The sequence below is a fragment of the Diceros bicornis genome, chromosome 39 (genome assembly GCF_020826845.1).
Source record: "Diceros bicornis minor isolate mBicDic1 chromosome 39, mDicBic1.mat.cur, whole genome shotgun sequence".
Taxonomy (NCBI): domain Eukaryota; kingdom Metazoa; phylum Chordata; class Mammalia; order Perissodactyla; family Rhinocerotidae; genus Diceros; species Diceros bicornis.
In genome coordinates this window covers 21,117,432-21,142,792 of record NC_080778.1, presented here as the reverse complement: position 1 = coordinate 21,142,792, position 25,361 = coordinate 21,117,432, and positions in this window count along the sequence as shown.

Below are 25,361 nucleotides of genomic sequence, written 5' to 3'. Positions count from 1 at the left end.
AAGCTTCAAATTTCCCACCATTGAGTATGATGTCAGTTGTAGGTTTTTGTAGATGTTCTTTATGAGGTTAAGAAAGCTCACATCTATTCATAGTTTACTGAAGTTTTTATCACGAATGTGTGCTGGACTTTGTCAAATGCCTTTTCTGCATCTGTTGATATGATCATGTGATTTTTCTTTTTTAGCCTGTTGATGTGATAGATTACATAAATTTATTTTGAAATATTGAAGCAGCCTTGCATTCCTGGGATAAATCCCACTTAGTCTTCGTATACAATTCTTTTTATACATTTTTGGATTAGATTTGCTAATATTTTGTTGAGAATTTTTGCATGTGTGTTCATGAGAGATATTGGTCTGTAGTTTGCTTTTCTTATAATGTCTGTATCTGATTTTGGTATTAGGGTAATGCTGATCTCATTGAATAAATTGGGAAGTATTCCCTTTGTGTCTGTTCCCTGAAAGAGATTGTATAGAATTGGTAGCATTTCTTCCTTACAATTGATCTCAGCCAAAAGGCCAAGAAATGATCATTTCTTCCTTAAATGTTTGGTAGAATTCACCAGCAAATACATATGGGCTTAATGCTTTCTATTTTGGAAAGTAATTAATTATTGATTCAATTTCTTTAATAGAAATAGGCCTATTCAGATTGTATATTTCTTTTTGTGTGAGTTTTGGCCAATTGTGTCTTTCAAGGAATTGGTCCATTTCATCTAGGCTACTAAATTTCTGGGCAGGGTTTTTCATAGTATTCCTTTTTTATCGTTTTAATGCCCATGGGATCTGTAGTGCTGCTCCCTCTTTCATTTCTGATATTAGTAATTTATGTCCTTTCTCTTTTTCTCTTAACCTGGCCAAAGGCTTATCAATTTTATTGATCTTTTCAAAGAACCAGCTTTTGGTTTTATTGACTTTCTCTCTTGATTTCCTGTTTTCAATTTCAGTGATTTCTGCTCTAATTTTTATTGTTTCTTTTCTTCTGCTTACTTTGGATTTAATTTACTCTTCTTTCTCTAGTTTCCTAAGGTGGAAACTTATTTTATTGATTTTAGATCTTTCTTCTCTTCTAACACATGTTTCCCCTGCTATCCAAAAGTAAAACATTCCTATGCAACCTTTTGTACCATTCATTTTATAATTACCACTAATTTATATGGGAAAAATTTTTGAGCATTCCCAGACCCTATAAATAGCTTACCAAATCAAAGCAAATAACACACAAAACCTAAAATAAAACTAACATATAGTAAAAGCAGGAGTAATATGATAAATACAAAGCCTAAATAAAGTAGAAATAATGTAAGTACAGCGTAGTTTCACTTACCATCATAAGGAAGACGGTAAGCACACAGGAAGGCTGAGAGGTGGTAGTGATGATACTGGTGTGTTAGTCATTGGAGGTTGGGGTGGTGGGAGGTATGGGAGACCGGGGTGTAGGAAAAAGAGGACGAGGGTCATCTATTAACGTCTCATCATCATCTGAATCCATCCGGTCAGGCAGATCACTAACCTCTACACCTTCTTCTATGTCTGCCTGCCTTGATGTCAAAAGTTGAGGTTCATCATGGGCCAGCCCGGTGGCGCAAGCGGTTAGGTGCGCGCGCTCCGCTGCGGCGGCCCGGGGTTCGCTGGTTCGGATCCCGGGCGCGCACCGACGCACTGCTTGGTAAGCCATGCTGTGGCGGCGTCCCATATAAAGTGGAGGAAGATAGGCACCGATGTTAGCCCAGGGCCGTCTTCCTCAGCAAAAAAGGAGGAGGATTGGCGGATGTTAGCTCAGGGCTGATCTCCTCACAAAAAAAAAAAAAAAAAAAAAAGTTGAGGTTCATCATCTGCTGTGGCTGATACAGAAGCATTGAAATACAACAGTAAGCTTGACTGCTTGGCGTCTATGGCTCGCTGCAAAATAAACACAATGTTATTTTCACTTTTTGCCTCTTTTTGTAAAAGCAAAAATCTTCTTTGAATTTCTTTTGTTTAGCGAAAACGGATACTAACTAGGTCTTTTGTAAAAGTGAAGTGGTATAAAGTGAACTTTCAGATAGCAGGGGAAATGTGTATATGCATTCAATGCTATAGATTTCCCTCTCAGCACTGCTTTCATTGATCCCACTAATTTCGATAAATTTTATTTTCATTTAGTTCAAGTATTTTTTAACTGCTTTCGAGATTTTTTTCTTGGACCCATGTGTTACGTAGAAGTGTGCTGTTTAATCTCCACATACTGTGGGATTTTCTAGTTATCTTTCTGTTACTGATTTCAAATTTAATTACATTGTGTTCTGAGAACAATCACTATCTGATTGTGTGATACTGACCTTTTCACATCATTGGGTGGGATTAACCCCGCATTAACTAAGGAAATGGTAATGTCTCCCCTGAGGCAGATGCCATGCAAGATAACACTGATTCCCCCTAGGACCCACCCCCACCATGCTTTTTGTTTCTAGACCTACAAGTAGATTCAAGTCTTAGCACGCTCCTAAAGCTGAGGTACAAGGAATTGTGCTACACTCCGAAATAACTACTTGAGTTTTCTAATTTATACAGCATAATTTTGGGGAACGTGTGTGAGAATGGATACTGTGGGTATGGGGTAAGAGTGGAAGGAACATAAAATTGGATCAGGCCAAATTTATTAAAATAGGCACACCAAGCAGAGATTCTGCACTTAATGTTGCAGCTTGAGTAGTTTGTTTGGTTGGCTGGAAGATGGACCAAAAGTTTCCTGTCATAAGTGAATAGGAAACGCCAGATCTCCCTGGTTTAATATAGAGGAAGGGATTCAGAGGCTCAGGGAGATTGGAATATTAAAGTGGATTTGTCATTTAAGACCCACTCATCCACATTGGGAGGGTCAGAAGACATACCTCTCACTAATACTTGAGAAATAAATTTGTGAGGAAGCCCCACCATCTTTGAAGAGCTCCTTGATCACTCTTCTCTGTAGGCCAGATCTTACAGTGAACCACAGCCACTCAATTGGAAAACCTAAATTCTTTCTTTTCCTTTTTAATTTGTTAAAGTGTGTTTTATGGCCCAGAATATGATCTATCTTGGTGAGTGCTCCATGTGAGCTTGAGAAGAACGTATATTCTTCTATTGTTGGATGAAGTAGTCTATAGATGTCAATTATATCCAGTTGATTGATGGTATGTAGAGTTCAACTATGTCCTTATTAATTTTCTGCCTACTGGATCTGTCCATTTCTGATAGAGGGGTGTTGTAGTCTCCAACTGTAGTAGTGGATTCATCTATTTCTCCTTAGAGTTCTATTAGTTTCTGCCTCACACAGTTTGACATTCTGTTGTTAGGCACATACACATTAAGGATTATGTCTTCTTGAAGAATTGACCCCTTTATCATTGTGTAATGCCCTTCTTTATCCCTGATAACCTTCTCTCCTTTGAAATCCGTTCTGTCTGAAATTAATATAGCTACACCTTCTTTCTTTTGATTTGTGTTAGCATGGTATATTTTTCTCCATCCATTTTCTTTTAATCTACATGTGTCTTTATATTTAAAGTGTTTTTGTAGTGTTTTGTAGTATTGTAGGTACCATATAGTTGCTTTTTGATCCACTCTGACAGTCTCTTTGAATTGGTGCATATAGACCATTGATGTTCAAAGTGCTTATTGATATAGTTGAATTAATATCCACCATATTTGATGTTGCTTTCAATTTTTTGCTTTTGTTCTTTTTTCTATCTTTGTCTTCCATTATTTTCTGCCTTTTGTGGTTTTGAGTATTTTATATGGTTCCATTTACTCTCCTTTCTTAACACCGTGGTTATACATTTTTTACTTTTCTGAGTGGTTGACCTAGAGTTTGCGATATATATTTACAGGTAATCTAAGTCCACAATTGTAATTATTTTAAATTGCCTTTCTCATTTTTCCACTATATGAATCATATCTGAGTCTGGTTCTGATGAATGCCTTATCTCTTCAGAGTGTGCTTTTTCTTGTTGATTTTATGCCTCATAACTCTTAATTGAAAGCTGGAGATATTGTGTAAGAAAGTAGATGATGATGTAAATGTTTCTTATGTTTACAGATGAGTGCTCCAGTCCTTTTGCCAAGCCTTTAGTAGCGGGCTGAATTGAGGTGTGGTGTTATGAATATCCCCAGTGCACCACAGGACTCAGGTTCCCCTAGTGATACCTTATGATTAGGGAGGGACCTGGTTTTCCAGGGGTCATTTTCTCAATGTCTGCTCCCCTCTTGGGTTTGAGTCTTTCCTTTGTGCTGGTCTCCAGAGACAATCTGTCTCTTTCATCTGTCCTAGCTGTATTCTGTTATTATTTTTACCCAATTCTTGTTAACCTGACAGGGGGGCTTGGGCAGAGCGTGTGCTCCCATGTTCTAGTTAAGCCTCAGTCTTAGGCACTGTGTCTCTGGATCAGGGCACTTTCACACATGCCCCTCCCCCCACTGTAGTGCTGGGCAGAGTAGATATTTCTGCCCCTTTCCCTGGTTAGTGACTTTTTTTTTTTCCACTTTCCTTCTCCAACTGCAAGATTTCTACCAGTGCCCTAAAATGGCTTTTTTTTTTTGTTTTTCTTCCCCTGCAGATGAAAGCGTGTGGTCCACAGGTGAAATAGAGGAGACAGGTCTGTTTGGGGTATTGTTACTGATTGCTGTTCTGCTCTCTCAACTAACCCCATAAGAAAAGCTCTCTACAGATTCACCCTGATATTCCCTGTGAGTACCAGGTGGGGTTGATGGGGAAAAGTCCTGTAAGAGCATAGACTCGCTTCCATCTGAGGCCTCCAGAGGCTTTACATTGCGTGCTTAATCCAGAAGATTCAGCTGTATCCTCTTATTGGCTTATGTGTAGTCCAGTGATGCCTGCCTCGTTTAAGCAAATGGGCAGATCCTGTTTCTCTCTGTAGGCAGATGTCTTTCCTTAAATTTATGATTACAGCAGATCCCCCTTATCCACAGTTTTGCTTTTTCTGGTTTTAGACCCATGGTCAACCATAGTCCAAAAATATTAAATGGAAAATTCCAGAAATAAACAATTCATAAGTTTTAAATTGCATGCCATTCTGAGTAGTGTGATGAAATCTCACACCATCCCTCTCCATTCCACACCGGATGTGAATCATCTTTTTGTCCAGAGTATCCATGCTGTGTACACTACCCACTCATTAGTCACATAGTAGCCGTCTCAGTTATCAGATTGACTGTCACGGTATCACAGTGCTTTTGCTCAAGTAACCCTTGTTTTACTTAATAATGGCCCCAAAGCATAAGAGTAGTGATGCTGGCAATTCAAATATGCCAAAGAGAAGCTGTAAAATGCTCCCTGTAAGTGAAAAGGTGAAAGTTCTCTGCTTAATTAGGGAAGAAAAAAATCATATGCTGAGGTTGCTAAGATTTACGATAAGAATGAATCTTCTCCCCATGAAATTGTGAAGAAGGAAAAAGAAATTCATGCTAGGTTTGGGGTCACACCTCAAATATGTATGTATAGGGAAAAACATAGTATATATAGAGTTCTGTACTGTCCACGGTTTCAGGAATCCACTGGGGGTCTTGGAACGTATCTCTCACAAATTAGTGGGAACTACTGTACGTGACTGCCCTGAGACCTAAGTTCTCTGATGAGTTTGAAAATATCATTAATTTGCAGTTTCTCCAGGTTTTTCTTGTTATAAGGATGAGGGCAACACTCTTTATAGATCTTTGCATCTGTGAGCTTCATTATTTTTTTTATACTGTTCATGAATTACCTTTTTAAAAAATTACAGTACTAGGCTACGTTGATACATTAATACCATTAAAATTATTTAGAGGACAAATAAACAAGAAAAAGAAGAGGAATTGGGGAGATTTACAGAGCCTGGGAAGATAAATGAAGATTAAAACATAACTTCCAATATTTTCCATAATTGTGAATGAATAGAATTTCCACCAGTGCCTACAGAATACTTTGTTTCAATCCCTGTTATTCTGAATTATAATAATTTATTACACTGTGACTATTTTTAATGATAACCTTGTATTGCCGGTAAAGGTTAACTGATGCCTGTTGTTCCCTTTGAAATTGAAAAAGGAACTGAATGAGTCATGAGCATGAGAGATAAATTCCTCATCCGAGTAGTTCGTTTAACATCATTCTCTCATACGATCCTGTATTTAGAAACAGAGATTCTGGTCACCTTGAGAGACAATGTTGGATGCTTTCATTATTGTCCTAAGGCATTTTCTATTTTTACAGTTTGACCCAACATTTTTCTGAATTCAAACTGGGACACCAGCCCTCTGATTTGCTTGGCATCCAAATTCCCCTTTCCTGTGTAGTAAAGGACAGTTGTAAATTTAACCAACCACCGCCTACACATTAGTATTGCACAAAGTAATCAAATACAGGGATAGCGATGACTTTTCAATTATGGTCCCGTTTAATTTTCATCAATATAAAATTGCCAACAAATCAAGATATGATAATACTACCTTCTTGCATACTTTTTTAAAATAAAATATAGAACCAGATGCCCCCTGTGGTTTGTTGACATCCAGGGCGTAAATTCTCAGTTTAAGAAGCCATGTTGCAGATTTTCAGCCTCAAAAGTGGCATTTAGAGGACTGGAGTAATAACATTGGAGATCAACTCATATCCCACTTTTTTTCTTCTTTCTGATTCTCTCTTTTTTCTATTTTCTGGCCAAATCTTAAAACCTAAATCTCATTATAGTGAAGATTATCCCTAAAATGTACTTGATAAAATGTAGCTCATTTTTGGACAAATGAATCTAGCAAGTTTATTGAATATATGGCTGCTAGCCAAGGCTTTGCCTCTAACATTGTCTCCTCCAGTTGTATGTGTATGTGTGTGTGTGTCATAGGTGCATTTTTGTTTACTTTCAATCTATGATCAAATGGAAAATTCTTTTAAGGGAGATAAAAACTAGAAGACTAAGAAAAACCCTTAAAATATCAGCGTTACTGAGTCTGTACGATTGTTTAGACTGGGGTTACATTTGCTTAGACAGCCTCCTCAAACAGGTTGTGGTTGTGGACTGTCTTTGTTGTAGATGTGTACCTGAACATCTTAAGATGTTTGATTTTTTTGGCCCTTATATTTTCATGATCATATGAAAATTATTATGAAGTTAGAGATTAGGTTTTCTCGTTCTTAAATATTTCATTTGTAGTTTTGTTATTGGACCAGTCATTTCTAAACTATAGAGTCTATTTTAGTGGAATTCAAATCAGGTCTTGTGCATATATGTATCTTTAAATTCCTATCTTTTTTCCAAGCAGTGAATCCTTTGATAATTTAACACGTGCCAAGCTAATTAAAGTCTTAACACTTTTATATGTAGATGAAAACTTAATTTAATTGAGTATAATATTTACTTTTATCTAACCTCCTATCAAATTGGTATTTTTAAAAGTATTGAAAACTAACCAAATATAAAAGTTAATTCCTATGATACACATGACAATAAGGTGATAAAATGAATACATGATTTAGTATCAGAGCCTCGGGTTTAAGTGTCAGCCCTACTTTTGCATCTATGTGAACTTGATGCAGTCATATATTTTTTCAAGGGCCTCAGTTTTCTCATCTGCAAAATAATTAGCAAAAGCATTGTCTACTTTATAGAACTTTGTTATAATTACCTTAAGTAATGTATGGGAAAACAATTTAAACTGCATGTTAAACTTACATGTTTTCATTATTTAAATTATACAGATAGATGATTCAGTAGATACATGGACAGATACAATCTAAATTTTGTAACACAAAGTGAAATTTCCTTAGTGGTCCTGCCTAAAAAAGAGTGAAGACAACAGGAGATGTTCTTTTTCTTAACAGAACTTAGTTTCATTCCACTAGAGGTAATAACTTAATAAACAAGACAATTCAAAAATTGTAAGCAATTTGAAGAAAATAAAGAAGGTAAATTGAAAGCGAATGAATAGGGTTGGGTGGAAGCTACCTTAGATTGAGTAGCAGGAAAGCTCTTGCAAAGGATGTGACTGAGTAAACAACTAGAAAACAAGGGCAAATGGCTAGTGAAATAGTTTTAAGATGGAAACAAGCTTACTATTGTCCAGGAATAGGAAGAACAGTGAGGTGGAGTCACTAGGAGGTAGAAGGATTGCAGAATGAGAAAATAGGAGGTGGATAGAATCTGTAAGGATAATGTGGGATACATGGGAACCTGAATATCTGTAGCCACTTACAGGCTAATGTAAGGATTTTGAATTTTATTCCAAACTTTGTAGGAAGCCATTTAAAAGTCTCAGCCAGATTTAAAGGAGACAAAGAGAACAAGCAGAGAAACTAGGAGGCTATTGCACAAGTTCATGTAAGAGATGATGGGAATTTAAAGCAAGGTGGAGTAATTGATCTATAGAAAAAGGGATAGATTACATGTGTGTCTATTTTGGCAGTGAGAGAAAAAAGAATAATCAAAAATTACTTCTAGGTTTTTGGTTTGAGCAACTTAAACTTAGTATTGTACTTAAAACGTTTATATTAAGAAATTGCCAATTTTAAATGGATTTTAAACATGAGTTAATACTTCAATGCTTTATTCCTAGAAAAGTTATATGCCTAGGTATATACACAAAGCCATACAAAGATTTATTTCATTTATGACTTTTTTGCTACAAAAATCACTGTTTGGAGACTAGTGCCCCACTAAATGATCTACAGTGAATTTTGGTCATTGACATTAAAGTTGCTTTGTTTATCATAAAAGGCCAAAGAGTACAGTTTGTGATAACCACTAGGTTTGAGTGCTAAGACGAATACAAATATGACTAATATGTATTTCCTTCTTTCAATTACAAATATAATTAATTTGCAAAATAGTATATACATACAAGCAAGATAATTATCAATTTAGGTAAACAATGTTGATATTAAAATAGGTAAAGTAGATATTCACAAATATGAGAGGGTTAAATATCAACAATGTTTTGAGGTGTACATAGGATAATTTTGTTCATTAGTTTTAGACTTATTGAATATAGAATATAGGCAAGCTGAAAACATAACGTTTCCTAGGCAACATAAAGATGGCAGATTTAAACACAACCATGTGATCATATTAAATATAAGTGGTTGAAAAACCTAATTAAAAGGCAGATATTTAGATTATATTTTAAAAAATCCAACTCTATGCTGCCCAAAAGATACTCATTAAAAATATAAGGATACAAATGAGTTAAAAATGAAAACAATCGGAAAAGGTATACCATGATAACATTAAACAAAAACAAAAAAACCTGGAGTGGCTATACAAATATCACGTGAAGTAGATGTTAGAACAAAGATTTATATCAGGGTTCAGAGAGTGTCACTTCATAATGAGTTCAATTCTTCTAGAAGATATTACAATCTTAAAATTTCATGTACCTAATAACCAAACTTCAGAATATATATGGCAAAACTGATGGAATTGAGAGGATAAATAGACAAATTCACAATTATAATAGATGATTTCAACAACTTCCTCCCAATAATTAATGACAGCAAGACAGAAAATCAGAAAGTGTATGGAGGAGTTGGATAACAATATCACCCAACCTGTGCTAATTGATATTGATAGAAGACTCCACCTAGAAACGATGGAATTCACCTTCCTTTCAAGTGCATGCAGAATATTTACCAAGATAGGTAATATTCTGAGTAATAAATTCAGTCTAATAAATTTAAAAGGATTCAAGTTATGCAAAATATACTCTCTGACCAATAGGTAATGAAATTAGAAGTAAATAAAATAAAAATCAAAAATCTTTGAATATTTGGAAACTCAGTAACAAAATTTTAAATAATCCATGGATCAGATAAAAAATAAATATGTAAAATTATTGAGTGTTTAACCAAATTATAATAAAAGCATGAGAAACAGTTTTCTCTGATTGCAGTGAAATAAAATTAGATGTTAATAACAAAAGGAAATCCCCTAACACTTGGAAATTAAATAACACACTTCTAAAAATTTATTAGTTCAAAGAAAAGATCACAAGAGAAACTTGAGAATGTTTTGAAGTGAATGATGATGAAAATACTGCATAAGCAAAGTTATGATATGATACTACAGCAGTGCTTATAGGAAAATATAACTTTAAATCCTATATTAGAAAAGAAAAAAATTCTCAAATTTGATGAAGTATACTTAAACTATAAGAAACTAGAAAAAAAACAGCAAATTAAACCCAAAGCAAACAGAAAGAAGGATATAGTAAAGATACTAGCAGAAATCAATGAAATAGAAAAGCAATAGAAAAAAATCAATGACATTAAAAGCTGGCTCTTTTTTAAAAAAGTTGATAACATTGATAAACATCTAGCCTCACTATTCAAGAATCAAGTAAAAAGAGAGATGGGGACAGAGTGAGAGAGAGCAAAACACAAAGATCTATATTAGAGATGAAAGAGATGACATTATTATAGACAGTTCAAAATTTAAAAAGATAATGTGGGGATAGTATAAACAACTCTATGCCAATCAATTGGATACCCCAGATTATATGGAAAAAATTCTTGAAAAATACTACCAAACCCTAACAGGGTTTTTTTGAAGATATTTACAAACCCATTTTAAAATTTACATGGAAATGCAAAGGAACTAGATTAACTAAAACACTTTTGAACAAAAAGAGCAAAATTGGAATACTTTGTCTAATGTCAAGATTTATTGTAAAAGCTACAGGATTCAAGACAATGTGGTATAGTCATAATTATCATTATATAGATTAATGGAACACAATACAAAGTCCATAAATAGACCTACAATCAATAGTCAATTGATTTTTGAGAAAGATGCCAAAGTGATTCAATGAAGAAAAGATCTTTTCAAAAAATGATGCTTGAAAACTGGGTATCTGCATTGGGTGGAGAAAACCTCATCTCATATCTTACATTATACATAAAAATGATCTTAACAAGTCTCATAGGTCTAACTCTATGAGCTAAAACTATTAACATTTTAGGTGAAAATACAGAAGAAAATCTTCATGAGATTTAATTAGCAATGTATTTCTTAAACAGGCCACTAGGTACACAGACAGAAATCAAGTTAATAAAATCGGCGTCAGAAAGATAAATATATTTACTAGGAAAAGACATACTTAAGAAAAGAAAAAGGCAAGCCAGACTGGGAGAATATCTTTACAAAGAATATATTCCAACAAAGTGCTTATTAAGTATAGAATATGTAAATAATACCTACAATCAATAACAAGAAATAAGAGAATCCAAGTGAAAATGTACCAATGATTTCATACATCAGAAAGATGCAAATTGTTACCACAAATGGATACCATTACACACCCACTAAAGTGACTAAATTCAAAAAGACAACCAGACATCTAGAGTTGCAAGATTTGGAGCAACTGGAATACATACATTGTTGGTGGGAATGCAAAATAGTGCATTCGCCTTAGAAAACAGTATAGCACTATCTCATAAAATTAAACATATATTTACCATGACAAAGCAACTTCACTCCTAGGTATGTGTCAAAGAGAAATGGAAATATATGTCAACAGAAATACATGTACATAAATGTTCATAGCAGCATTATGCACGTTGCCAAAATCTGGAGGCAACCCAAATGTCCCTCCACCTGTGAATGGATAAACATATTGTGTATATCCATACCATAAAATAACACTCAGGCATAACACAGCAACATGAATCAATTTCCATAACATCATGCTAAGTTAAAGAAGTCAAACTGAAACCATTACATGTGATTCCACTTATATGAAATTCTAGAAAATGCATAGCTCTGTGAAAGAAAACAGATCAGCTGTTGTCTGGGGCTGTGGTTGTGGGGAGAGGGTTGAATGCAAAGGGACACCAGAAAATGTTTTAGGGAGAGGGAACTGTTCTATATTTTGATCTTTGTGGTAGTTGATGAAACACAATTACCAACATTTCTCAAACTGCACATTTGAAATTGGCGAAATTGATTGTATATAAATAATACACTAATAAACAAAACAGAGAAAATCCCTATTAAAATATCACCTATTATATATCTATAAAAATATCACAGGCAGGTCTCCCTCAACCACTCTATTGAAATGTTTCTCCCTATATTTCAGAAAGTTAAATGTTGTGGATATCCATCTCTGAAGTTAATCTCTGCTCTGCTATAGAGGTTTGCAGTCTGTATACCTCCCCAATAATTTCTCTGTATTTTTATTTTACAATGACAGAAAAATAAAAATTAAAAATAAACAGATGGATAAATCTACATATTGTAAAATTATGGGGGTTCAGGGAACAGCCAGTATAAAAACCTTCATTTTAAAGAATAATGCTTTAATAGAGTAAATGGTGTTTTCCCAGCTCGGCATTTTTTGCTCAAGAATTTTTGTTTAGTGTTTGGCTAGAAGTGGGACTTGGTGTTTTCTTTACTTATTTGGAGGACAGCAATGCATTCTGAAGTATTTTTCCATCCAGGAAGGCTCATCACAGCATCATCCACCTGGAAAGCAGAAGATATTTTTAAAATATTTTCCTCAAGTAAAAACTGTATTTTTTCTTCTTATAAAGCAATAGAATCTTGGATTATCTATTACCATGATAGACACTTGAAAGAAAATGCAGCCTGGCTATATACTATGCCATTATCCACCTACCTGCAACTACAATGCAAAATTACTAAAACAAGCAACAATCCAGTTTAAGAGGATATATCTGAGTTGAATTCTGTTTAAGATGGTAGAAGTTGCAAATGATCATTGCTCTCTAAAATGAGAACAATTGAGATAAGCTATACAATCTTTGCTTTTTAAAACCCATCAGAGAGCTGAGGAAGAAAAGAAATTGAAATCAATTAGATTCTAGAAACTGATGAATTCTTCATAGAAGAGTAGATTTTATAATTGGCAGAGCAGCTAGAGGGAGAAGAATCCACAATAAATGGATGTGTGGAGAAACCAGCCGATCTGCTTAAAACCAATCTTTTAGTTGACATTAAAATTAACAATGATCTTTTAATTGGCATTTATTTGATACAATAGAATCTTAAGAAGTTCCAGCCAAAGAAAAAGTATGCATATACTGAACAATTCTCTCTCATAGGCCATCAATGAGTATATAGTTATGGCCTTCTTAGGAATAGGGACAAGGCAAATCTGAGAGAAAGCCTGCCTTAGGTGCATGGGACATTCCCAAATTAGAGACAGTTGCCTGCTGAAGGCTAAATGTATGGCAGGCTAGCTGAAAGAAATACCTCTAAAACATATCATGCCTTCAATGAAAGTGTTACAGGTTCTCACTGAAGAGAGGAGGAAACTAAGGAGAAATTAGAAAAAGAAATAAATCTCTTAAAGGCACTCTACCTTTACCAAGTGCTTTGCAGAGATCCTCTGAAGGTCGGTGATGAGAGAGAAGGCAGAGAGAAATAGCTCTATGACACTCTACATCTTCACTGAGTGCAGTGCAGCCATCCACAGAAGATGGGGACAGGGCAGGAGAGGTGGAATAAATCCCTCTGAGACACTTTAGGCCTCTACTGAGTACACTGCAATGGTCCTCTGAAGACTTGAGCAAGGCATCAGGGTGAAGGGAGATTTCCTGAAGAATAAAATGTGAGGCTGGGACTGGAGAACAAAGACAACTCCTCAGAGATTAGAAAACAAAAACAAACACCTCATCTCCTACCCAACATATTAGAAGCCAGGGGTGAAGTGAATCTAGCTAAAGTTTAAATTCAAACTTCAAAACTAGTGACCTCATGATAAAGGAGAGTGTTAGTTTCTGGTAGTAATTTATTATTATTATAGGTTTAAGGTTTTTTTTAACTTAAAATTCTATGTTTATGATAAAACATTATGAGAAAAATGAAAAAGCTACAACAAGCAGTCCATGGTCAAATGACAAAACAGTCAATACAAGCAAACACAGAAATGACACAGATGATGGGTAATCAGAGAAGAAACTTGGCAATAACTATGATAATGATGTCAAAAGATCTAATGGAAAAAGTGGACAACATGCATTAAGCGATAGAGAATATCAGCAGATAGATGGAAACTATGAAAAAAATTGAATAGGGAGGACAGAAAGGAAAAACACAATATCAGAAATGAAAAAGGAAATTATTCAATAAGCTTAATAGAAGAATAGATCCAGCAGGAACAAAGCTTAGTGAACTTGAACATAGATCGCTAAAAATTATCCAAAATAAAACACCAAGAACACAGAATAGAGCACATTAAATAATTGAAGGGAAAATAGAGAAGAATTTCCAAAAATTCTTAAAGACTTCAAGCTAAAAATCTAAGGTCCTTAGTAAACTCCAGGTAGACACAAATAAAAAAAAACAAAACTAAGAATGTCATAGTCAAACTGCTGAAAGCAAAGATATAAAGCACTAAACGTTGACAGAGAGGCTAAAAATATATTACACAGAGGGGGAAATGATGCAAATGATGGCTGACCTCATCAAAGACATATGGCATCTTTAAAATGCTAAATACAAAGATACTTTAGATTTGATATTTATGGAAAATAGCCTTTAAAAATTAAGGGAAAGCACACATCTGATAAAGATTGATATCCAAAATATACAAAGAATTCTTAGAACTCAAGAATAAGAAGACAAACACCCAATTAATATAGTGGCAAATGATCTGAACAGATACCACTCCAAGGAAAATACACGGATAGCAAATAAGTGTATGAAAACATGCTCGGCATCATATGTCATTAAGGAATTGTATATTTAAACAATGAGATACCAATACATGTCTAACATAAAGACTAAAATCCAAAACACAATATCAAATACTGGTGAGGATATGGAGCAGTAGGGACTCTCATTCATTGCTGGTAGAGTTGCAAAATGGTACAGCCACTTTATAAGACAGTTTGACGGTTTCTTACAAACCTAAACATACTCTTAACATATGATCCATCAATTTCACTTGTTAACATTTACTCAGATAGTTGAAACTTTATGTCCACACAGAAGCCTACACACAAATGTTCATGGCAGCTTTATTCATAATTGCAAAAACTTGGAAGCAACCAAGAAGTCTTTCAGTAGATAAAAGTACTGACAAACTGTTGTACATCCATACAATGAGATGTTGTTCAGTGATATAAAGAAATGAACTGTCAAGATATGAAAAGATGTGGAGGAACCTTAAATGAATATTGCTGAGTAAAAAAGCCAATTTGGAAAGACTACATATTGTATAATTTCAACTATATGACTTTCTAGAAAAGGAAAAACTATGGAGACAGTAAAAAGATCAGTGGTTATCAAGTGTGGAAAGGGGGAAGAGGAAATGAATAGGTGGGGCACAGGGGATTTTTAGGACAGTGACAGCTATTCTCCATGATACTGTAATGGTGGACACACGTCATTATACATTTGTCAAAGCCCATAGTATGTACAACATAAACTATGGACCTTAGATATTAAGGACGTGTTAATACTGGCTCACCGATTGTAACAAATGTACATTAATGCAATATGTTAATAAAAGAGGGAACTGCGTGTGCTGGGGGAGGACAGGTAGGGGGTATATGGGAATCTGTACTTTCCATTCATTCTTTCTGCAAAGTTAAAACTGCTTTGTTAATTTTAATAAATTCAAAAAAATGAAGGGAAAATTAAAACATTTTCATACAAAAGAGAGCTGTATGAATTAGTCTCCAGTAGACCAGCCCTAAAAGATGTGCGAAAAGAAATTCTTGAGATTGATTGGAAATGATACTACATGAAAGCTTAGATCTGCAAGAAGAAATGAAGTGCACTAGAAAATAAATATATGTGTGTTTGTGTGTGTACGTGAGTGTGTGTGTGTGTGTGTGTGTGTACGACACCGACAGAGATAAGAGCCCGGAAAAGACATGCTATGCAAGCAGTGAGCATAAAATAATGATGAAGCTGTATAAACACCAGATAAAGTAAATTTTAAAGCAGAGTATTATCAGAGATAAATTGAATATTTCACAGTGATATTAGGAAATATTAGATAATTTATCAAGAAAACACAACAATCCATACGATATCGTCACCTATTTACAGATATTCAAAACATGTGGATTACAACTTGGCAAAAAAACAAAAAGAAAGAAATATAGGGAAATCTAGAATCATATCCGGATATTTTATCATCTTGGTATTTTATAAAACAAATAGACACAAACTCAGTAATAATCTAGAACACTTGATCAACAGTATCCCCCAAGTTGGTGTGGTGATAGAGTGCTGCCCCCAAATGCAGAATACATATTCTTTCTAATTACACGTGGAAATATTTACCAAAATAGCCAATAGACTGGACAATGAAAAAAGGCTCAATCAAATACCAAAGAACTGAAAACATCCAACATATGTTCTGTTTTGATGATGGTATTAAATTAGAAGTCATTTATAATAAAGTATTGATAAAAACCATAAATATGGGAAAATTTAAAAACATGTGTGTAATAAATCATGACTCAAAAATTTATGAGAGAATTCAGAAAATATTTTGACTTGAATGATAAGGGAAATAGAACATTTATCTGTAGGTTGAAGTTAAGCAGTGATTAATGAAAATTTATAGTATTAAGAACTAACTTTTAATGTAAATGCCTTATATTAGAAAAGAAATAATTACCTAAGCTTCCAAAATAAGAAACTAGAGACAAAAGCAAATTAACCATAAAGAGAGGACATCATAAAAATAGGGATGAAAATCAGGAACATAAAAAATGTAGAAACAATTTTTAAAAATCAAATTAAACATTGACATTGTTGAAATTAATAAAATTAACAAGCCCATGGTAAGACTGTTCATGATGGCAAGAGTAAAAAATACAAATATCATGATTTAAAGATGCTATAGACATTAAAAAGAAGATAAACGGATACAAACATAACATGCTATAAATCTCAAACACATTTTGTTGGGTTAAAGAAGCCAGATACAAAAATATACTTGCCGTGTGATTGCATTTATACAGAATCTAAGAATAGGCAAAACTAATCTATGGTGACAGTAATCAGAAAGTGGTCACCTCTGAGTGAGGAATTTACTGGAAATTGGCACAATGGAATTTTCTGAGATGATGGGTATGTGCTTCATCATCTTTTGGGTGGAAGATGCATATGTTTGTTCAAGTATTAAAACTCATTGGCTGGAACCCTAAGATCCTTCCATTTTATTTTATATAAATTATACCTTAAATAAGAGAAAGGTTGTTTTTTAGCCAATTCCACCTCACTTTCTGTCATTATTTACTATGATTTATTTGTTTCATAATTATTAATATTCTTATACTTTATTTTTCCATTAATATCTCTCAAGGTGTGTGTCATAGTGTGTTGTGTGTGTGTGTGTGTTTGTTTTCAATAGAGTTGATGTTGAGGCAGTGAAGGTAAGAACACTCTAGTATAAGAAATCCAAAACTGCTTGATTCTAGCTATGGTCTGAATGTTTGTGTCCTCCCTAAGTTCATATGTTGAAATTCTACCCCCAAAGGTGAGGATATTAGGAAGTGGGACATTTAGGAAGTGCTTAAATTATAAGAGTAGAACTCTCATGAATGGGATTAGTGCCTTATAAAGGAGGCTCCAGAGAGATCCCTGCCGCCGTGTGAGGACACAGCGAGAAGTGGGCAGTCTGCAACCTGGAAGAGGACCCTCACCAGAACCCGGCCACGCTGGCGCCCTGATCTCACCCTTCCAGCCTCCAGACTGTGAGAAATAAATTTCTGTTGTTTATAAGCCACCCAGTCTGTGGTATTTTGTTATAACATGCAAATGAACTAAGACAATTCTCTGTGCTTTACTCAATTTGCATGGTACTTATTAGACTCTTGATGTGAATTTTCCAGATAAAGATGGATGTATGTTAAGAAAGGAATTTCTATAAGATATCTAGGTATTAAAACTCATGCCTATTTGAGTGTTTTTAATCTTTATTCCTTAAAATTACTCCCAGTGCTACAATAATAAGTGGTTCTATTAAATAAATTTGATTTAATTAATTTCAAATACACATAGACATCTAAGCCTCCAGTTGGTTCACGGCTTTTTATTCAATGAGCAGAGGAAAAAGAGAAGAAATATATCTAGCCCTGTTTTTAACAGTTGCAAAGGTCCTGTTTTCCTATATGAATGATAATGATGCCACTGAGCTGAATAACTATTGTTCTCATTCTCCTCACAGCTGGCAGATGATATAGTAGAGACAGTCCTAATTACCTGATGGTCTATGAATAAACAAGAGAAAGATCCGTAGTTTGGTGATTTAATCACGGAATAAAATTAGTGTGAGACCCATTAATTTCCTTTTATATACCAACTACCATAAAAAGCCTCTTTAAATTGATTTCAGCATTATTACTACTATTTAGAAATTTTAAGTAATATTATCTCATAGCATTTTCTTCCAATAACCAAACTGTTGAACACTTTCTGTGCTGGAAATGTTATTGAGAAGCTGCTTAAATTACTGAGGCATTTAAAAAAAAAATCAACTTAATTGAGGTATAAGGCACGACTTTTAAGTATACATTTTGATGAGTTTTGACAAATTTATACACCCATGTAAGAACCACACAACCAAGAAATAGAACAATTCTATTACCCCTGTGACTGTATCAGTAATTCCACCCTCCTCCCCAGCCCAGGCAACCAATGATGTGCTTTCTGTCCCTATAGATTTTCTTCATATTTTTTTCATCTTATTTACTCTTACCTAGTAAGACCCTCTTCCAATGATAAAGAAACCAATCAAAGTTGTATCCGAAGTCCAAATAGTCTAAACTATATATTTTTTTCTTTTCCTTAGAAATTACTGAATGCTTACTTCTTTCTCTCTGTTCATCTAGCAGCTTCGTGTGGTTGTATTGTAACACAGTGATTGAATTAATAAATACTCAATTGCAAATTGGTTTCACTATATAGCCCACGCAACAGTCATTTGACAATTATGTATTGAGTGTGTGCCATGTTTTAAACACTCTGCCAGATGCTAGTGTACAAAGTTAAGAAAGATATAATATCTGCCAAAGGATATAAAGCGTAGCCGGCAATTATAACTTTGGGTGATGAGTGAGTACGGGGCTTGTGGGAATGCCTGTACGAATACACAGGACAGTCTTGGGGCTCATAGAAGAATTTTTGAAGGAAGTGACATCTCACCCGAGACCTGAAGAAAATACAAGAACTTGCAGGTGAAGTTGATGGGAAAATAATTTCAGTTAGAGTAAAGAGCTTGAGCAACAGCCAAGAACCAACATCCAGCTGAAGCCCAAAGGTACAGAGCAGAGCTGTTGAAATTTCCTTATGGGATTTGTCCCGAAGGCAGCAGGAAGCCACAGAAAGCATTTAAGGGGTGATGACATTATCATATTTGATATTTTGGCAAAATTATTCTGACATTTATAAGGAAAATTGATCATAGTGTACAAAATTTCAAAGATTATGTTAGTATAAAAAATGGTATAAGTTTAGAGGAGCAGATATATTTGAATAATTTCAAGAGCTAAAAGCAGCAGTAATTGAGAATGATTAAATACATGTGTCGAAAAAGAAAGCAGTGTTTCTGAATTTGATAAATGAGTGAAAGATGAAATCATTTATTGAGATTTAGGAAACTCAATACATATGTCCACTTTGAGATGCCTACGAAATTTGTCTAATGAGTGAAAAGAACATCCATGCACCCTTTACCTAGATCCACCAATTGTTAAAAATTTGTCATTTCCCTTCTCTCTCGCTCTCTTTCCACACACACACACACACACACACACAAGTTTGCACAAGCACACACACACGGATATCATGACACTTCAGCCCTAAATCTTCAGCGTGCATCCTCTAAGAACATATTTTATTACAGAATCATAATTGTCACATTATTCATGAAATGTAACACTGGTACTTTACTGTTACCTAATACGCTACAGTCCATATCAAAATTACCCAGTTGTTCCAAATATGTCTTTTATAGTCATATTTATAAATTGCTCTTACACACACACACACACTCACATAATTTCTTATTTAGGTATAGTAAACGAACGTGGTAAAATTTTTGCCTCTATGTAGTAACACTTGTACTTTTCAAAATCTTATGATGTCCGTGATTTTCTTTGGAAAACAAATTTACTCCACTTTTAGAGGGTGAGGCTGAGGGTCACAGCGTAATTTGGAGATGATGGAAACAGTAAGTGAACCTTAAGAATAATCATAAAATATTAAAAATGTTGAAGTCCAGGTGCCGGAACAGTCGCGCAAGCGGTTAAGTGCGCGTGCTCCGCTTCGGCGGCCCGGGATTCGACGGTTCGGATCCCGGGCGTGCACTGATGCACCGCTTGGTAAGCCATGCTGTGGCAGCGTGCCATATAAAGTAGAGGAAGATGGGCACGGATGTTAGCTTAGAGCCTCTCTTCCTCAAGAAAAAAAAAAAAGGGAGGATTGGCATCGGATGTTAGCTCAGGGCTAGTCCTCCTCACACACACACACACAAAATGTTAAAGTCCATATACAGTGTTTCACAAGTTTTCTTCTGCTTAGATTTGTTTTCCATATATTAGCACTATGTCTTCATATCTGACATTTAGAATGGCTATAGCTCTTTTCATGATTTTCTGCCTCCAGCACAATTCGTTCAACTTTAAGAAGAATTATTGTTCATAAACTATCTTATCTTTGTTTTTGTTTGGTTTAAGCAATAAAAGCTATGTGTTGTTTCATGGGGTTATCACACACACATTAGGATTTAGGAGCTAGAAGTAAATTCTCTGAATCATAACACAAAATTTGAAAAAAACACATTTAATTTCTTAGGAAAACTATAATTTTTGAAGATATAATGCTTACTGTTTTGCTTACCAATTGCTTACTATGAATGGATGAACTTGAGTAGTAAATGGATGGAATCTAGCTCTCAGTAAATTTACCCAAATCGAAAGTTGCTTCCAGGGTAGATTGGAATATAGTTATTCCTAAGAACTTTGAGTTTTCTAAATGAGATTAAAGGAGCCACAAACTGGAAAGGACACTGGTGTCGAAAAAAGAAATCAGTTCCTAGACCCAAACTTGACACTATGGGTTACTCATGTTTTGTTGATTTCTTCACTTGTTAAATTAGGACATTGGGTTAGAAAATTTCTAAGGCTCCTTCCTATAATAATTTCATTGTTTAATTTTGTAAAAACTTGAAAGCAAGACACATTTTGTGCTGCTATTTGTTACTTCATTACAGGTTCAATAAAGTCAAGTGAATTCTTAGAGTTATGATGTTGTAAAGCTGGAAAGGTCTTGGTGGTGCTGAAGACCATTCCCTGAATCAAATTTGAACATGTTTTCCTATTCCATTTTGCAAAAGTGTTGAAATCTCTCACTCTGGTGATTCCACTGCTTCTAATCTTGCTAGTGCAGCTCTTTTCTCATAATAGTAATTGACAAAGTAAAAAATAAATGGAAATGTCTTCCAGCAACATGCATGACTGACCTGATCAAAAATGTCTTGCTTGAAATATACAAAAATACTGGGTAAAATAGAATCATCCATGTTAAAATCAGAGTTAAGCTCAAGAGAAAACAAGAAAACCCTAGATGCTGGATATGAAGGGTAAACTCAAAATGGGAATGGAGAACTCGTGATTTAACTAGGAAGTGAACTGGACAAAGGAATAAAATTAGAATTACCCTACCAGTAAGAAATTATGTTTTATATAAGGAAATATGCATTCAGTCTTATCCCTTCAGAGCTGAAGCTGAAACCCCTACATAAAGGAATGCTCCTCATTAAAAGAAAATAACTACGGAAACTCTACTCAACATAAGGAAGGAGGGAAGAAACTCGCTAGCGTTCTCTGGACTCTGAAGAGAGGTTTAGGGACTAGGCATCGGGGGCAGGGATCCAATGAAGTAATTAAACTCCAACCTAAAGCCACATGAAGATGTGGGGTCCAAATGTCCAAATTTATATTATATTATCCAAGATGTGCAGTAATCCATGACTGTAATTAAAATAAAAACAGTGCCAGTGGAAGCTCTGGACACCAGGAGAAGTTAACTTAAACCACTCTGTGGAAGCATGTCCACAAAGCTGCTTACATACGACTCAGAGAGAGAAACAAACCCAAAACTAAGCCTTGGCTGAAGAAGAGCTCACGTTTAAAACTTTGCCATCAGAAGACTTAACAATTCACGCTAAGGACTCAATAGAAATTACAAACAGAAGAATTAGCACCCCCACAATTGATATAATGAAATAATTTTTAAATATGTTAAAATAAGTATGAAATGAAATAAAATGAAATGTTTAAAGGAATGAAAAAAGAAATAGAGTTATAGTGGAAATTATAGTGAAAATGAAATTTATAGTGAAATGAATAAAAATTATAGGAACAAAAAGAGCAAAAGCATTTAATAAGAATTACCTAAATCTTTTAGAAAAATACCCATATCTACATCTGTATTTATATCTGTATCTTTTATCCATATATCCATGCCTATAACTATATGTCATTAATATTAAATAGTGAGTCGACAGTTGAACAGTTGAAGCATAAGATTAAACATAGCTAAAAAGAGACAATTTAATGTTAAAGTTTAATATGAATCAGAGGAAAGTATGTAAAATAGATAAAGAGAAGGGAAATGTGAGAGAGCAATTATTGACCAAATGATCCCTAATAGGAATGAAGAAGAAAAGATTAGAGAGAAAGGGAAGAGGTAATATTCGCAGAGATAAAAGATGCAAATTTTTCAGAATTAAAAAGAAAAAAGAAATATTTAGATTCAAGAAACATAATGTTTATTAAGATTATTAAATATGATTAATCCTTACAAATATTGGAGCGAGTACCAAAAAGTAAAAAATAAATTTCAAAATCAACCAGAGAGAAAAGGGAGACTATCTACACAGGAGACTATGTACACAGGAATGACAGGCTTAAGAGCAGACATATCAGAAACAATGTAGGACAGAAGACAGAAATAATACATGCAAAATACTGAGGGAAAATAATTATCAGCCTAGAATATGTTGCTCATTATTGGTCAAAATGAGGATAAAATAAAGACACTGTAATGCATAGAAAAAAATCACCAGTTAGAGATGTCTATTGAATAACTAGTTTTAGATATGTTTATTAAAAAGAAAGCTAAACAGGGCTGGCCCAGGGGCATCATGGTAACCATGCTCCACTTTGGTGGCCCCGGGGTTCGCAGGTTCAGATCCCAGGCACGGACTTATGCACCGCTAATGAAACCCTGCTGTGGCGGCATCCCGCATGCAAAACAGACAAAGATGGGCACAGATGTTAGCTTTCGGACAATCTTCATCAGCAAAAAGAGGAGGATTGGCAACGGATGTTAGCTCAGAGCCAGTCTTCCTCACACACACACACAAAAAGACAACTAAACAGAGAAAAAAGGAATGGACAATGCAATGGTAAATAAATATCTTGATAAATCTAATAAATAATAATATGAGGTTTAAAAACATTACAAATAAAATATTTTATAGCAACAAGGTGGAAAACAGATATAATGTAAAAGTTAAAATTTTTAAGCTTCTTGTAATTTTCTGGAGATGAGCAAAAGCTGTAAATTGGTAAAACTTGTTAAGAGACATTCTTCAGTTCTCAGATACAATAACAAAAAGGCCATATTAATATTCTTAAAAAGAAGTTTCTTTTTAATATATGACTATATTTTGTTAAAAGAAATGTACTATTTCCAATCTATTAGTTGGTGAAAAAATAGAATTTTTTAAAACGTGTGTGTATGGGAAAAGCTTTTGAGCTTTAAAAATCCCATGGAAAATCTGAGAAGAGAGAAAAAGAAACAAAGAGGTAAAATAAACAACAAATAACAAGATAATAGACATTAATTCAAACATTTTAGCAATCAATATATTTATACAGATTAATATCACATGGTGAAAAGTATTTTGAGGTTACATTTGAGAGACAGATCTGAAATATGTCACAGACAAGCTGAAGGCAAAAGCAGGAAATAGACATTCTGAGATAATAATAACAATAGAAACACCAAGCAAATGAAGCTGCCATTGTGAGATTAATAGCAGACAAACTGATGGTAATTGGATGCTAGGATCATTGTTTGATGCTAAAATAAATCATATATGAGAAATATAAAATAATCCTTGATCTCTATGTATCTAGTAAAGAGACTCAAGATATTTCAAATAAAAGTTCACCAAATACAAGGAATAGTAAACAAAATCAGAAACCCTTTGGGAGATTATAACACAATAGCTCAGAATTTGATAGAATAGGTTGCAAACATTAGTGTGGTTTAAAATTTTTGAATAACAAGAAAATATTTGTTCTGACTAGACGGAGCCTGCAACATGTATTTAAAGTATACGTTCTTTTCAAGTATACAAGGGTCATTTCCAAAAATTGAGCACTTGTTAGGTTACAATAGACGTCTTAAAAATGCCAAAGAAGGAGCCAGCCTGGTGGCGTAGTGATTAAGTTTGCGTGCTCTGCTTCAGTGGCTGGGGGTTCCCAGGTTCGGATCTTGGGTGCAGACCTATGCACCACTTTTCAAGCCATGCTGTAGCAGGCGTCCCACATATAAAGTGGAGGAGGATGGTCATGGATGTTAGCCCAAGGCCGATCTTCCTCAGCAAAAAGAGGAGGATTGGCAACAGATGTTAGCTCAGGGCTGATCTTCCTCACCAAAAAGAACAACAACAAAAATTGCCAAAGAATTGATCTTACATTAGAGAAAATTAGCATAATACCTACACATGTTAGGAAGTAATAACAATAACAATAATAATAAAAATAATAACTACACAAGATTCATGGAGATTAAAATAAATGACTGACTTAGATTTATCAGTCTCTGTAAATTTGAATAACAAACTGTTTGGTAAACCATGTATGAAATAATGTCATTTGTGCATAGCTACAAGTGTATAAAATGACACACCTCGTTTACATAGTATGTAAATGAATCATGCCAATAGAAAATGCCAATAGGAAAGATACACGCCTATTTCAGAGTAATGCTTACCCCCTGTAGGAAAGCACGGGGTGGTTTATGAATGTCTATTACAATACATTTAAAAGAAAAAATCTTAAACAGATCTGTCAAGATGTTAATATTTGCTAAATCTATATAAGTATATGGATGTGTGTTACATTTTTCTGATTCTGGAATATTTTATATTATAAATTTCATTAAATAAGTGAATTCAAAGGAGTCCTCACATAGGGCTAAAAAAGTATTATAATCATCATCATCATTATCTCCATTTCATGGTTAAAGGGACTGAACAGTGCAGAATAGTTACATAATTTCCTGTAAGTTCACGTAGCAAGCAAATAACATCACTGTTAAGTAATACAGCCAGGATTCAAATACAAAATGATG